The sequence below is a fragment of the Oreochromis niloticus genome, linkage group LG15, assembly GCF_001858045.2.
Source record: "Oreochromis niloticus isolate F11D_XX linkage group LG15, O_niloticus_UMD_NMBU, whole genome shotgun sequence".
Classification (NCBI taxonomy): Eukaryota; Metazoa; Chordata; class Actinopteri; order Cichliformes; family Cichlidae; genus Oreochromis; species Oreochromis niloticus.
The window spans coordinates 27,717,844-27,729,896 of NC_031980.2; the positions used below are offsets into that span (position 1 = coordinate 27,717,844).

Here is a 12,053-nt window from a genome sequence, read left to right on the forward strand (position 1 = left end):
TATTCTGTCGTTACGCTGTCAGCTGCCTCTTCTTCGCTCATTCTTTCCCCCTCCGTCTCCTGTTGCTACTTCAATCATGAAACTGATCAATGATCAGCTGATCGGCTTTTCTCTCGTTTGTTTATCTCATACCTAGTGCCAGAAAGAGGAACCCAGCGGATGTCGCAATAAACAACAGCAGCGCATTTAAGCTTGATCAGCTGTTGTTAGAATTTATTTAATATTAATTCATAGTATCAGCTGATGTTTGCTGGAGCCACAGCTGTAAAAGCTGCTGGTCATGATATCAGTTTGGATATGTGAGAGGGAAACATGAAAATGAAACCAGGAGATGTCCTTACTGAATAATCAGAGCTGAACAGGTGATGGAGAAACAGGTGTACCTTTTAGGCGACATGAATGACTTGAAGGGAAGTTATGAACTGCTTCTGAGAGGCAAATAACAACAGGATCCTTTTCTAAGTAGCTGACAGCTGGTAACTGTGCAGAGGCGGGTCTAGCAAAGTTTTGCCAGGGGGCCACGTAGGGCATTAACAGGGAAAGGGGGACACAAAGAAATACTTTTCTTTCTTATTCTCATTTAAAATGTCTAGCTTTGAATAAATAATTATCTGAATCTTACAACCAAAGTTTTTATCTGATGTAAAATGTATAGAAATCATACATATACCAACAAGACAGCGTACATCACTGTCACAACAACGTTTGTTTTCATTCAAAGGCTTTATGTCTTTTCCTATAATACCTGGTGGGCCAGTCTCTAGTGAAAATGCCCGGGCCGATTTTTTGTCCCAGTCCAGCCCTGGGTAGTGACCAAAAGAATGAGATCGCGGATACAAACGGCAGAAATTAGCTTCCTCCAAAGGGTGGCTGGCCTCTCCCTTAGGGATAGGGTGAGAAGTTCAGCCATCCGAGAGGGGCTCAGAGCAGAGCTGGTGCTCTCCTCCCTTCCACTATTCATCTGCAGTAGTTCCCAGGTGAAATGACGATAGAAGCTGTCCTATCGCGCCCCATTTCATTCAAAGCTTTATGAGCAGTAAAGGACACAGTATCATTTAATTAGCTGATAGAAAATTTCAAATGAATCATGCTAATCCAGTTTGACATGATCTACTTTCTCCTTGTCTCGAGCACCAACACAATTAAAACAGAAAAAAAGAAAGGATTAGTACATGGACAAGACGCAACACTAGATACTTCAGTGCACAGGGGAGTTCATCTTCAATCCATTTTAATATCCTCTGTATGATACAACTGTGTGTATAAGAGGCAGCAGGGGGGACACCTGTCTGAGTCATTTTTCCTGACAACACCCAAGCACCTCACAACAAATCTCCACCTTAAACAGACTGACGCTGATATCAAGGATTGCTTTTGATACAAAGTGACATTTTGTAATGGCGAATCCAGTGTTCGCGTGACAGTGTTAACATTCGTCAGAATATAAACGGCATTTGGTAAAAGTGTATAAAGCATATATTCCAATACCGCATTTGGGTCCATGCATAGTCAAACACCTACACGGGGCCTCTGCAGAGAAGTACACAACCTAACATGCAAACATGCTTGCATGCAGTACTCCAAAAATTCAACAGAAAGTAGTTCAATTTGGATGAGACTGTATGTAAAGTCAAATGCTGACTGGTTGAAAAATGGGTCAGAGCAGAAAAGGGATTGACAGCAGAGTTCACCATAAACTGATAAAGTGTGAACTGGTTTCTACAAATGTTGCAAACAGTCCTTTAAGATTCTTTACCTTGTTGATGTAACAGCAGCCACAGAAGCAGCCATTAGGAGATTATATCGTGACTATAAAGCAAAGCGCATGGTCAGCAACACTACTCAGATATGCTGTGGCATACTGATCATAATTGATTACTATTACAGTCATGGCCAAAGGTTTTGGCCTTTGGCCTTGGTAGAGTTTTTCAGGTTTCATTTAGATTATTTGTACATGTTTATATGACATTGTCATCTAATATAATATATCACAGGGATTTCAAAAGCTTTGACTAAAGCTTTTGGTTTGGCAGCGGTGCACCTTCCAAAACTTTTGGCCACATCTATAAGGTGTCAACAGTGTGCCAAGAAAATTTTCTGCATACCTCTGCACCGCCAGCAACCATGACTTTCAACACAAGATATGTTCGATACATGGATTTATGATGTTCATACCCAATTATTATCTCATTATCTGAAGAATAGAAGTAGCAGATCAGGCCTGAAGTGTGCAAGACTATACTTTCTGAATAATGATCCTTTCTCGATGCAAAGCAGTGGGATTCTGAACCCAAAAGAGTATGCTTTTTAGTTACTGAAGTCAAACGAGCAGCAACTGATGGCAGTACTCATAAGGCAGGAATGACTTGAATTTTGTGATGTTTATAGGTTGTAGACTTTAGACAGTGATTGCCTGCAAATGTATTTCATGCAAAAAACTTCAGTCACATTAGTGTATTTTTAAATCCAGTGTGGTGCTCTACAGATGAAAAAATTGCAAAAAAATATGAACCAATTTTATAATTTTAATATGAATCAATCTATATATTTTAAAATTCCGGTTTAAAATGAACCTAAAAATGTTTCACCCACATTCTAGAAATCCATATTTCCTAATTAGCACTTTCCAAGGAAGCCACAACAGATTCCCTTATGTCTCACGTCTGGGGTTACAATTTGCTATCAAGTTGTGACCACAAGTACAACATACAAGCATTTCTTCTGATCTAGTAATGTTTGCGAATACATTTCAATACAATGGTTGGGGTTCTCGTTACTTTGTAATTAGCCTGATACATAGATTTACATTTAAAATGTTAATAAAAAATTATTTGCAGTCATCATCGTGTCATACTTATTTTTTACATAGTGGAACACAGTTAAAGTAAGTATTTGACTATTTCCATTTAATTGTAGTTTTACATTTTAACTGTGTAAAGTGTTACAGTGAAAACTTTGGCAATTTTATTTAAGTAAGCTCTTCATTCTTTTTCATAACTTTCCATAACATCCAGTAGAAAGCACCAAACACTTGATGCGCATTTCTATATAACTGCAACTAAATAAAAAATGAACAAAGCTGCTCTTTGCAATGTTTTAAAAGTAGGTGTGAATACTCATTCATCAGTTTATTTTTGCCTATACAAGCAGCTGATGTAGTCATGAGCTGAACTTTAAGAAATGTAAAATCCATGTGGGTAACATTGTTCTTTAAATTGGTGTTCTGCTCTTCCAGCTCTTTATGAGCATTTTAGCCTATTTAATATTGCTGCCCACAATATAGTTCACAAAACCACTAGCATGACTACACTAATACTCAAAACATTCACAAATTTATCCAATATAATCCATTTGTTTTTATTCAGTATGTTTTACAGTCTATTGTATATATTTAGTTATATAAAGAAAGCACTTTAGCATGACAGACACATGTTTTTAGCATGTAGCATGCTTTTACGTGGAGCTAAATGGTGGGGCTAAAAGGTCTGTATCCAAAACATAAGCCAAAACATAGTAGTTCCTTTGATTTCCACCAGCTCTTTCTCATTTGATTTTCTTCTTCCTCTTTGTGATTTTTAGTTCAATTGAAAATGTGATAAACTGAAGGGTCAGGTCATTTTACTTTTGCAATATTTGTCCTTGAAAGCTGCTGCTACCACAGTACAGCAGAGGTGGGTTACATGCTATTTGTGGTGGTCACTGCACTGAAAAGATTACATTATTTCTCATCTTACAGTGCAATAATAAATGTTTGGAAGCATGAGCATGGGTATGAAACACTTTTGCCCTGCAACTATTTTGAAATGGCTTCAGAGTATAACATCTGCTGTGGGGAGCAGAAACACTGATGGGAAATATTTTCTTCAGGTTTCTGTGCAGTTGTCAAGGCTTTCTTTTTTGCTACATCTCAGTGCCCTTATTCATGAGGATGAAACTCGATAGAGATTTTAAAAAATGGTGGAAATATTTAGAAATCATGGGAGAAAGCACTGAGAAAAAAGCAAAGAAACTATCTAAATTCAATCTGAATCACAGATAGATGTACTGGATGGCAGGCTCTAAGGTGGAAGGAGGACATATGGAGAAAACGAGTTGCATAAAAATAGATATGAAACAGGGAAAAAAAGGAAAACTGAGATAGGGTCTATAGATCAACGCTAACCTTGTTGCATCACCTTGCCCATGAGCTATCAAAGGTCTCACTAAATCTTTACAGTGATCCATCATAATACCAAGACCATGAAACCAAAGTCCTAGTAGTCTTGCCATGAAGCTATTATGCAAAGCAAACATGAAGCTTCTCTAACACTGAATGTGAGAGTCATAAAGTCAGTCATGACTAGGACATGAATAAAAACGTAAACTTGATCAATAACAAATACATCCCAAAATAAGGTTTAAAAAGTCACTGTGTCTCATTCCTGAGAATCGTTACTGACTTTTGGTGTAATAGGCAAACCTTTCTACTGCAACTTCCATGGTGATCATGTGACACATATTGGCCTCCCTTTGACCTTGACTGGCATGGGATAAAGTAAATGAATACTATGCCTCCTGTAGATTCTCCAAATATTCAAAAGAAACAGTTTACAGGTGCCAACTGAGCTCAACTGGGCTTGAGTGTGCCCAGACCATTTTCATGTCATCACATACATCACATAGATACATTTACAGTGCTTGCTTGGATATAGTCAGTGTTCAGTCGCTTTGCAGACAGTGTGTTGCATCTGCTCACAGGAGTCTGAGCCCCTTATTTTGAGATTTTAAACTGAAACGTTAGCTAGAAAAGTTTACTATATCCTTCTTTCCGTCTTATCATTTTAAAGATTTCATACTTTTTTATACATATTAAGGCCTGACTTTTAGATTTCATTCATTGCATTTTTAAACTTTTTTACATATCTGGAGTAACTCTGCTACAGTACTTCCTTACATAAACAAAAGTTGTGTTTATGTAGTTAGTTCATCTATAATTATAAAAGAGAATACTTTGGACATGGCAAAAAAAATGTCACCATTAAATCAACTTTAAAGTAAGTCTGTGAAGGTTCTCAGTCATCCAGGTCATCGTAGTCTAAGGAGCTTGGAAAGAAAAGCGTCTGGACTTCTTTAAGTTGCTTGAAGACATTTCACCTCTCATCCCAGTCCAGATTTAAACCCCGGTGTCGTCTACATATCTGTACCAGTGGCTGGGTACGCTCCCTTTAAAAGAGCCAAGAGCCTTTCTTTCCATTTCTTTCTTATGTAGACAACACCTGGGTCAAAATCAAAACACAAGAAGTGGAATCCTTCACTGCGCACATTAACACCGAGGATAAAAACATCAAGTATACCAGGGAAGACACAAAGGATAACTGTTTGCCTTTCCTGGACTGCACTGTGCACATTGAAGAGAATGGCAACCTCAAAATTGAAGTTTACCGGAAGCCCACACATACGGCCAGTACCTCCTCTTTGACTCCCATCACCCTCTGGAACACAAACTTGGAGTAATTAGGACCCTACACCACCGGGCAGAACATGTTCCCTCTAAGCCTGAAGGGAAAAAGAAGGAACACACACATGTAAAGGAAGCACTTAAAACATGCGGGTATCCTAATTGGGCATTTATAAAGTCAGCAAAGATGCACAGAAAAGAAGATCAGACACCAGCTAGGGAGGATAAGAAAAACAGACGCAACAACATTGTCATCCCCTATGTAGCCGTTGTATCAGAGAAACTCAGGAGAGTTTTCTCCAATCACGACATCCCAGTGCATTTCAGACCCAGCAACACACTCAGACAGAAACTGGTTCATCCCAATGACAAAACTCCTAAACACAAACTTAACAATGTGGTGTATGCTGTACAGTGTAGCGAGGAATGCCCAGACCTCTACACTGGAGAGACCAAACAGCCACTTCACAAGCGCATGGCACAACATAGAAGAGCCACCTCCACGGGACAAGATTCGGCAGTCCATCTGCATCTAAATGACAAAGGTCACTCTTTCGAGGATGCCAATGTTCACATTTTGGACAGAGAAGACCGATGGTTTGAAAGAGTGAAAGAAGCCATTTATGTCCATTGTGAGCGACCATCTTTGAACAGAGGCGGTGGCTTACAACACCAACTGTCTGCCATCTATATACCAGTTTTGAGATCCCGTCCCAGACGCCTTAATGCCCACTCACACCCTGGGCCATCTGACCTCAGGAAATCATATGACAGGGTGGGGCTAGGTTTCACAATGAGCTCACCCGAAACCCTGGCTGATTACGACCCACACCCGTTTTCACACCTTGGCTCATGTGATTAGGTAGAGGATTATGGAAGAAATATAGTATCATCAGAATCCAACTATTTTTAGACATCGAATTTATAACACTGAATTTTTATCCTCCAAATTTCCCTGCAAAAATATTCACCTGCAAAAATTCACCTGCAAAAAATTCAACTGCAAAAATTCACCTGCAAAAAATTCACCTGCAAAAATTCACCTGCAAAAAATTCACCTGCAAATATTCACCTGAAAAAAATTCACCTGCAAAAAATTCACCGTCAAATATTCACCAGCAAAAAATTCACCTGCAAAAATTCACCTGCAAAAATTCAACTGCAAAAGTGATGAACTTAAATGACCCAAGCCAGAGCAATCAGCACTAGATCGAGTCGAGCGGCTCTCAGCCAATTAAATTACGCTGTTTGATCACATGACATCGTTAGCCAGCAGTGTGTCTCCTGAAAAGAGAGCTGTTTAGAGGTGAGGGATTAAGTTTTTCTCCTAAATAAAGATCATTACAGGACGCCTAGTCCTACTTAAAATCCCATTCATTTTTCTTTTATTTTATCATCTACTCGAACTGAGGAAAACGTTTGACTAACTCAAAGAAAATTTCCGCGCCTCCCCTGCCTGTCTGCAGAGGCAGTTTTGAATTCAGGAGCGGCAAACCCTGGCGGTTCTCCGGTAAGTATATTATGTTTTATCTTCAAGTTTGTCTTTTGAAACGTTAATTTTATTTAAATCCGTTGGTCACGTATAAAGTACACAGACGGGGTCTTTGCTCAACTCGTCTGATGCGTGTCTCACTAAGCGCTACATGCTACCATCCTGCTAACCGAGCTAACCTTTACATGCTGTGCTCTACAAAATAGGATACTCGGTACAAAACCATACTCCACAGATGTTTATAGATAGACGAACACTGCAAATATAATGTGGGAAACGAGAACGGCATTTGGTGAAGGGGTAAAATACACCATGAATAAAGCCATAGAGTGAATGGCTGCCATGGTTGCAGAACGGCCTGATTTAATGACAAGAATGGGGAAGAGTGAGGTAAAGTGAACCAAAGCCACAAAACACGGTCAGACAAGGCGGGAATAGGGCAGTGATATGTCCGTCAGTATGAAGTTGGTGTGTGCTTTGGTGACCAAAAACTCGAGACCGGTATCAGGAAGATGGGAGACTCGTGTTTCACTGGAATAGTTGTGAATTAAAACATCATTTGTTGGGGAAATTTAGGTGTAAATGCATCCATACAGGCGAGACAGAAGCAGACCAGGCAGTGAAGAAAACAAGGCAAACATTAGAAATATTAAAACGGAAATATGGGATTAATATAACATACAATTAGGGAAAATTGAAGGAACACAATGTAAATTATACTGTAAAGTCATTAAAACAGCATAACCTGATTAAAAGAAACATGTAATTGGGTAGGATGGTGATGATGATGATGATAATAATAATATTAAAAAACATGTACAAGATGGGCATGTATACTTGTACCCAGAATTTAACAACTATAAAGTTGTGGCATGACAGTACCTTACCCCATCCATTATATCCACACTTTCAGAAAAGGATATGGTCAATATCTTTACAAATCTAAACTTAAACAGATAGCATAAGTTAAACGGGATATTCCCTCTGCTTTCTCCTAGAGAGAATACATCAAATTAAACAAATAAGTAGTCTATGGCATTTAAAAGTGGTTACCTACAATTCTGAAATGATAATACTAATTCTTATTGATGATGATACTGTATTTGAAATCCTGGTGTAACACTGAACCCGACATCATAAAATGATTACCCTTGTAATGTCAGGGAGCTACAACCAAGGAGGGAAAATATTACTGTCTCACCCCTTGTATCCAATTACATAACAGCACTGCTTGGTAAAGGTGTTGAATTAGCTGGGTCGCTCAGTTTGGGGAAAATTGTGGGTAGCCTGCAAGGGCCTCAACTTCTCCATTCCCACAATGTGCAACAAATGGGCACAGCTGATCTTCAAGATTGGAACATCGGCCAATTACTTCCAACTTTAACGTATTTTTGCAAAAATATTCTTAAACTTGTCTCTTTACACAGATCATAATGATACAAGATGGCACTTGTGTAATTTCCTATAAATTCAATAAATCTAAATAATTGTTACCAACCCGGTAAATCCTGAAAAATGTTTTAACAGCTGTGTTAAATTAAACTTCATACTGACACATGCTGGAAAGTGCATTCATGAGACAATTTTTTTTTTTTTTTTTTATGCCTTCTAGAGCAGTAGCAATCAAAGATTTTAAGGATTCTTTTACATTTTTTAAAAACACTCTGATTAAGGCATAAGTTGTTCTTTATTATCAGATCTAAGTTTGTTTAAAGCTTCGAATGTTTTGAGGTACTTTTCTTTGTTTTCAGGATTCGTTGCAACCACGGATGGGGAAAATGTGGAGGTTGCACGGCTGATGTTTACTGTTCGTGGCACAGGAAGAGGCAGTTTCATTTCAGGAATGAGTGTGCACAATCAAAGGTTTGTTCTCATAAAATACTGTCAACCTCAAATGTTTCTGACATAAGATGGAAGGTGTTGCAGCTTTATTTCCATTATTTAAAAATACATAAACATTTAAAGGGTATAATGTTATGATTTAATGTTGTCAGTGTTTTATGTCATGTTTAAGGATTTTGTTCTCGGTTGTATCTTACGTTTAGTTTAGTTCAGGGTCCATGTGTCATTCTGTCTCTCAGTGTCAGGTCTTCGTCTTGGTGTAGTGTTCTCATTTCCTGTTTTATTGTGAAGGTCTGCGTCTCATGTGAGTGTGTTCAGTTTTACCTCTGTCTCGTCTGGTTGATTATTCCCAGCTGTGTTCCCCACCTGTGTGTAATCTCCTTGTGTTTCTCTGTGTGTATTTAAGTCGCGTCTTCTGTCTTTGTGCTGGCTGGTCCGTCTGTGTATCCACCATGTTCCACTCGTGTGTTTGGTGTTAGTGTCTTAGTTTTGTAAATAGTCTTGTCAAGTGGCGATCGTACATTTTGTTCACCTTGTGTATATATCCTTCACTGCAGCAGCATAGTAGGCGTGAGAAGCCATTTTTGTTGATTAAGTTTTCTCCTGTTTTTGTTAGAAAGTTAGGTAAGTGGATTGTCTTTTGGTTGGTTTTTATTTTGTGTAGGACAGCATAGGGACCAGTAGGGAGTTTTGTTTGTTATTTTTGGCACTGCTCACAGCTGAAGCAAAATAAATGGCTGCTTAGCACTTTTAGAAGATATTGTGGTTTGTGTACTTAGTTGGGTGGTGTGTGGGTGGGCCAACTTCTTGTTGCGTTCGATACTCGCCTAGACAAAGAACGTAACAATAGTTTTATGAAAAAAGTTTTATAGTAAAATGTCTTTAGAGAACAGTGCCCTATCCAGCAGGATATATTGTCTCATATGTGTCAGGTGTTTTTGTTGTTGTTGTTTCTTTCAATTTCCATTATTTACCCCTCAAGGAAGAAAATATTGGACAGGTCCTACAAACCCCAAAGAGCCTTCAGGACTCTGCCCTATTTTTAGTTATTCACACACCTTTTCCAGTCTGTTACTTCCTTCCCTGAATGTTCATTCTGTGTTAATGGTCTGGTTGTCATCTCATGTATTGCCACTGATCATTACAACCCTTTTGGCACCTTTTAAGTGATATGCCTGGGTCCTTCCTACATGCCCTGATAATGTATTATTACTGTTGTCATGCACACATTTCATGTAGGGTTAGAAACAAGCAGGGAATTTCTCATACACACCAAAGAAAGGCCATACCTAATTTAAATATTTTTTATATATTATTTCAGAATAGACCGACTGTGGAGAGACCTCTGGGTGGCCGTTGCATGCATTTACTACGATGTTCTTCACAACCTTGAGGAAGAAGGCCTTCTTGACATTTCAAATGCTGCGCACACCTTTTGCTGCCATTACATCTTTCTTCCTCGACTGGAGGATGATTTTAATACATTTTGCAGTGGATGGGACAACCATCCACTGCGAACAGAAAACAACACGAGTCCCAACCAGCTGTGGGAGTTGTGTCACAGATATCACCCTGTTCCTGTTCCAGAAAACACACAGGTAAAGGTGCACATTTTTAGTACTCATTGATTCTCTTACAGAGAATGTGATGATTTTATGGATAATTAAAGTCAGTCATAAATCCACAAACACAACAAGCTGAAAGTCAGTGATGCTGCTCGGTTTGCAGTCCTGAATATGACGGCACAAGCAGGATTCACTGCACTGTTAATGTTAGCTATGTTATATTGCTGCCTCTGTTCGGTGGTGTCGAGCCAAACGGACTTTAACGTGTGTTTGAACGAGCTGACGGTTCACTCGTTAAGCTGAAAGAAAGATGCTTTAATCACAGGAGTCACACATGTGTCCACTGGACCATCTGGGAACTCTTCTTGTTTAGCACTCGTAATAACACAAACACTAAATCCTCCTTCTCTTGTGCTGTTTTGTAGCAGTGTGTACACCTGAGACTGTCACCTGTCTGTCTGTCCTGCACTCTCTCTCTGTTTCTTTCTCTCTGACTGTGGAATAAAAGTATGAACATGTATTTATAAGTTACACTTGTGTTTGAATCCTGCAGCTTATCACACATTTGATTTCCATGTGTGACAACTGCAAGTGTCCAGAGTGAGGACAGACTGAGGGACCCACTGCTGCACATCATCTGTGAGGCTTTGCACCCCTGATGATCCACCAGGACAAACTCAGCAGTGTGTGAGGAAGAGGAGGAGGAAGAGCCAGCAGCAGCTGACAGATGGAGAGAATAGACAGACTGTTCCCTGTTTGTGAAGGACTGCTAGGAAAGTTTAAAAGAACTAACTGTCTGTCCTGAATCAGTCTTATTAGGTAATGTTCAAATAATGTTATCATCCCAGTGTTTTCAGTGTGGGAGAAAGTACTCAGGGCCTTCAAGTTACACACTATGAAAGGCAGCAACAAGTTTCATATTCAGAAACCTAAAGTATGTATCAGCAGCAGAATGGAGCTAAAAATAAATGTTTGTTTCAGTTCTATGAAGCTTTCAGTATTTTGGATTAGTAGTTTGTTGCATCATATTGTTGTAATTGTTTATATGCTTTATATATTCTGAGGTAAGTTGATCTATAGTGTTACATCATATTCTATAAGGATGTCATGTGTTTGTATAGTTTCTGCCCAGTTTGACCCATTTAGCAGAAGTCAGCCTGTTTAAGGCTCTGATATCTATTCTGTGTGTCTTAAAGCAGTTATGACATGGTCTGATTTTCTCACCCAATAAAGGAATATTTAATATATCAGTCTACTCTTTGTTTATTAGAAACAGTTTTCACAGCTCGTACATTTTCTTTTTACACATATGTAAGCATTGAGCCAAATTTAGTAATGCCAACATATTAAACGAACAACATTTGTCTCATATATAATACACCTATATATGCACTGTCAAAGATATTTGTCTTTGAGTGAAGATTTAAGGTGATAGGACATATAAATAACTGCTACTTGAATCTTTACTGAAGCTCAGTATTTGACACAGAGTTCACTCACATGAATTTCACTCACATGTGCTGTACCAGTGTACCTGCACATGTGATGTGACAATAGAAGTGATTTGATTTGAGAGTTCAAACTCACTGCTGTAATAACTTATGATTAATATAATAACTATAATATTGGCCATATCATATTTACACTGACTTTAGTCTCATGAACAACATTGGCTAATTGGTATTTACTAACTAATCTTAAATGACTGTTCAGTACA

The 12,053-nt window shown here is 38.7% G+C and overlaps 1 long non-coding RNA gene across 1 annotated transcript; it reads left to right on the plus strand.

The window, feature by feature from the left end:
- The first annotated feature begins 6,541 nt into the window (after positions 1-6,541).
- LOC109194729 (uncharacterized) lies at positions 6,542-10,947 on the plus strand. The gene is made up of 4 exons (XR_002056491.2): positions 6,542-6,947; positions 8,681-8,792; positions 10,093-10,369; positions 10,890-10,947. It is a non-coding gene; the product is annotated as an uncharacterized LOC109194729 (long non-coding RNA).
- The last annotated feature ends 1,106 nt before the right edge of the window (positions 10,948-12,053 follow it).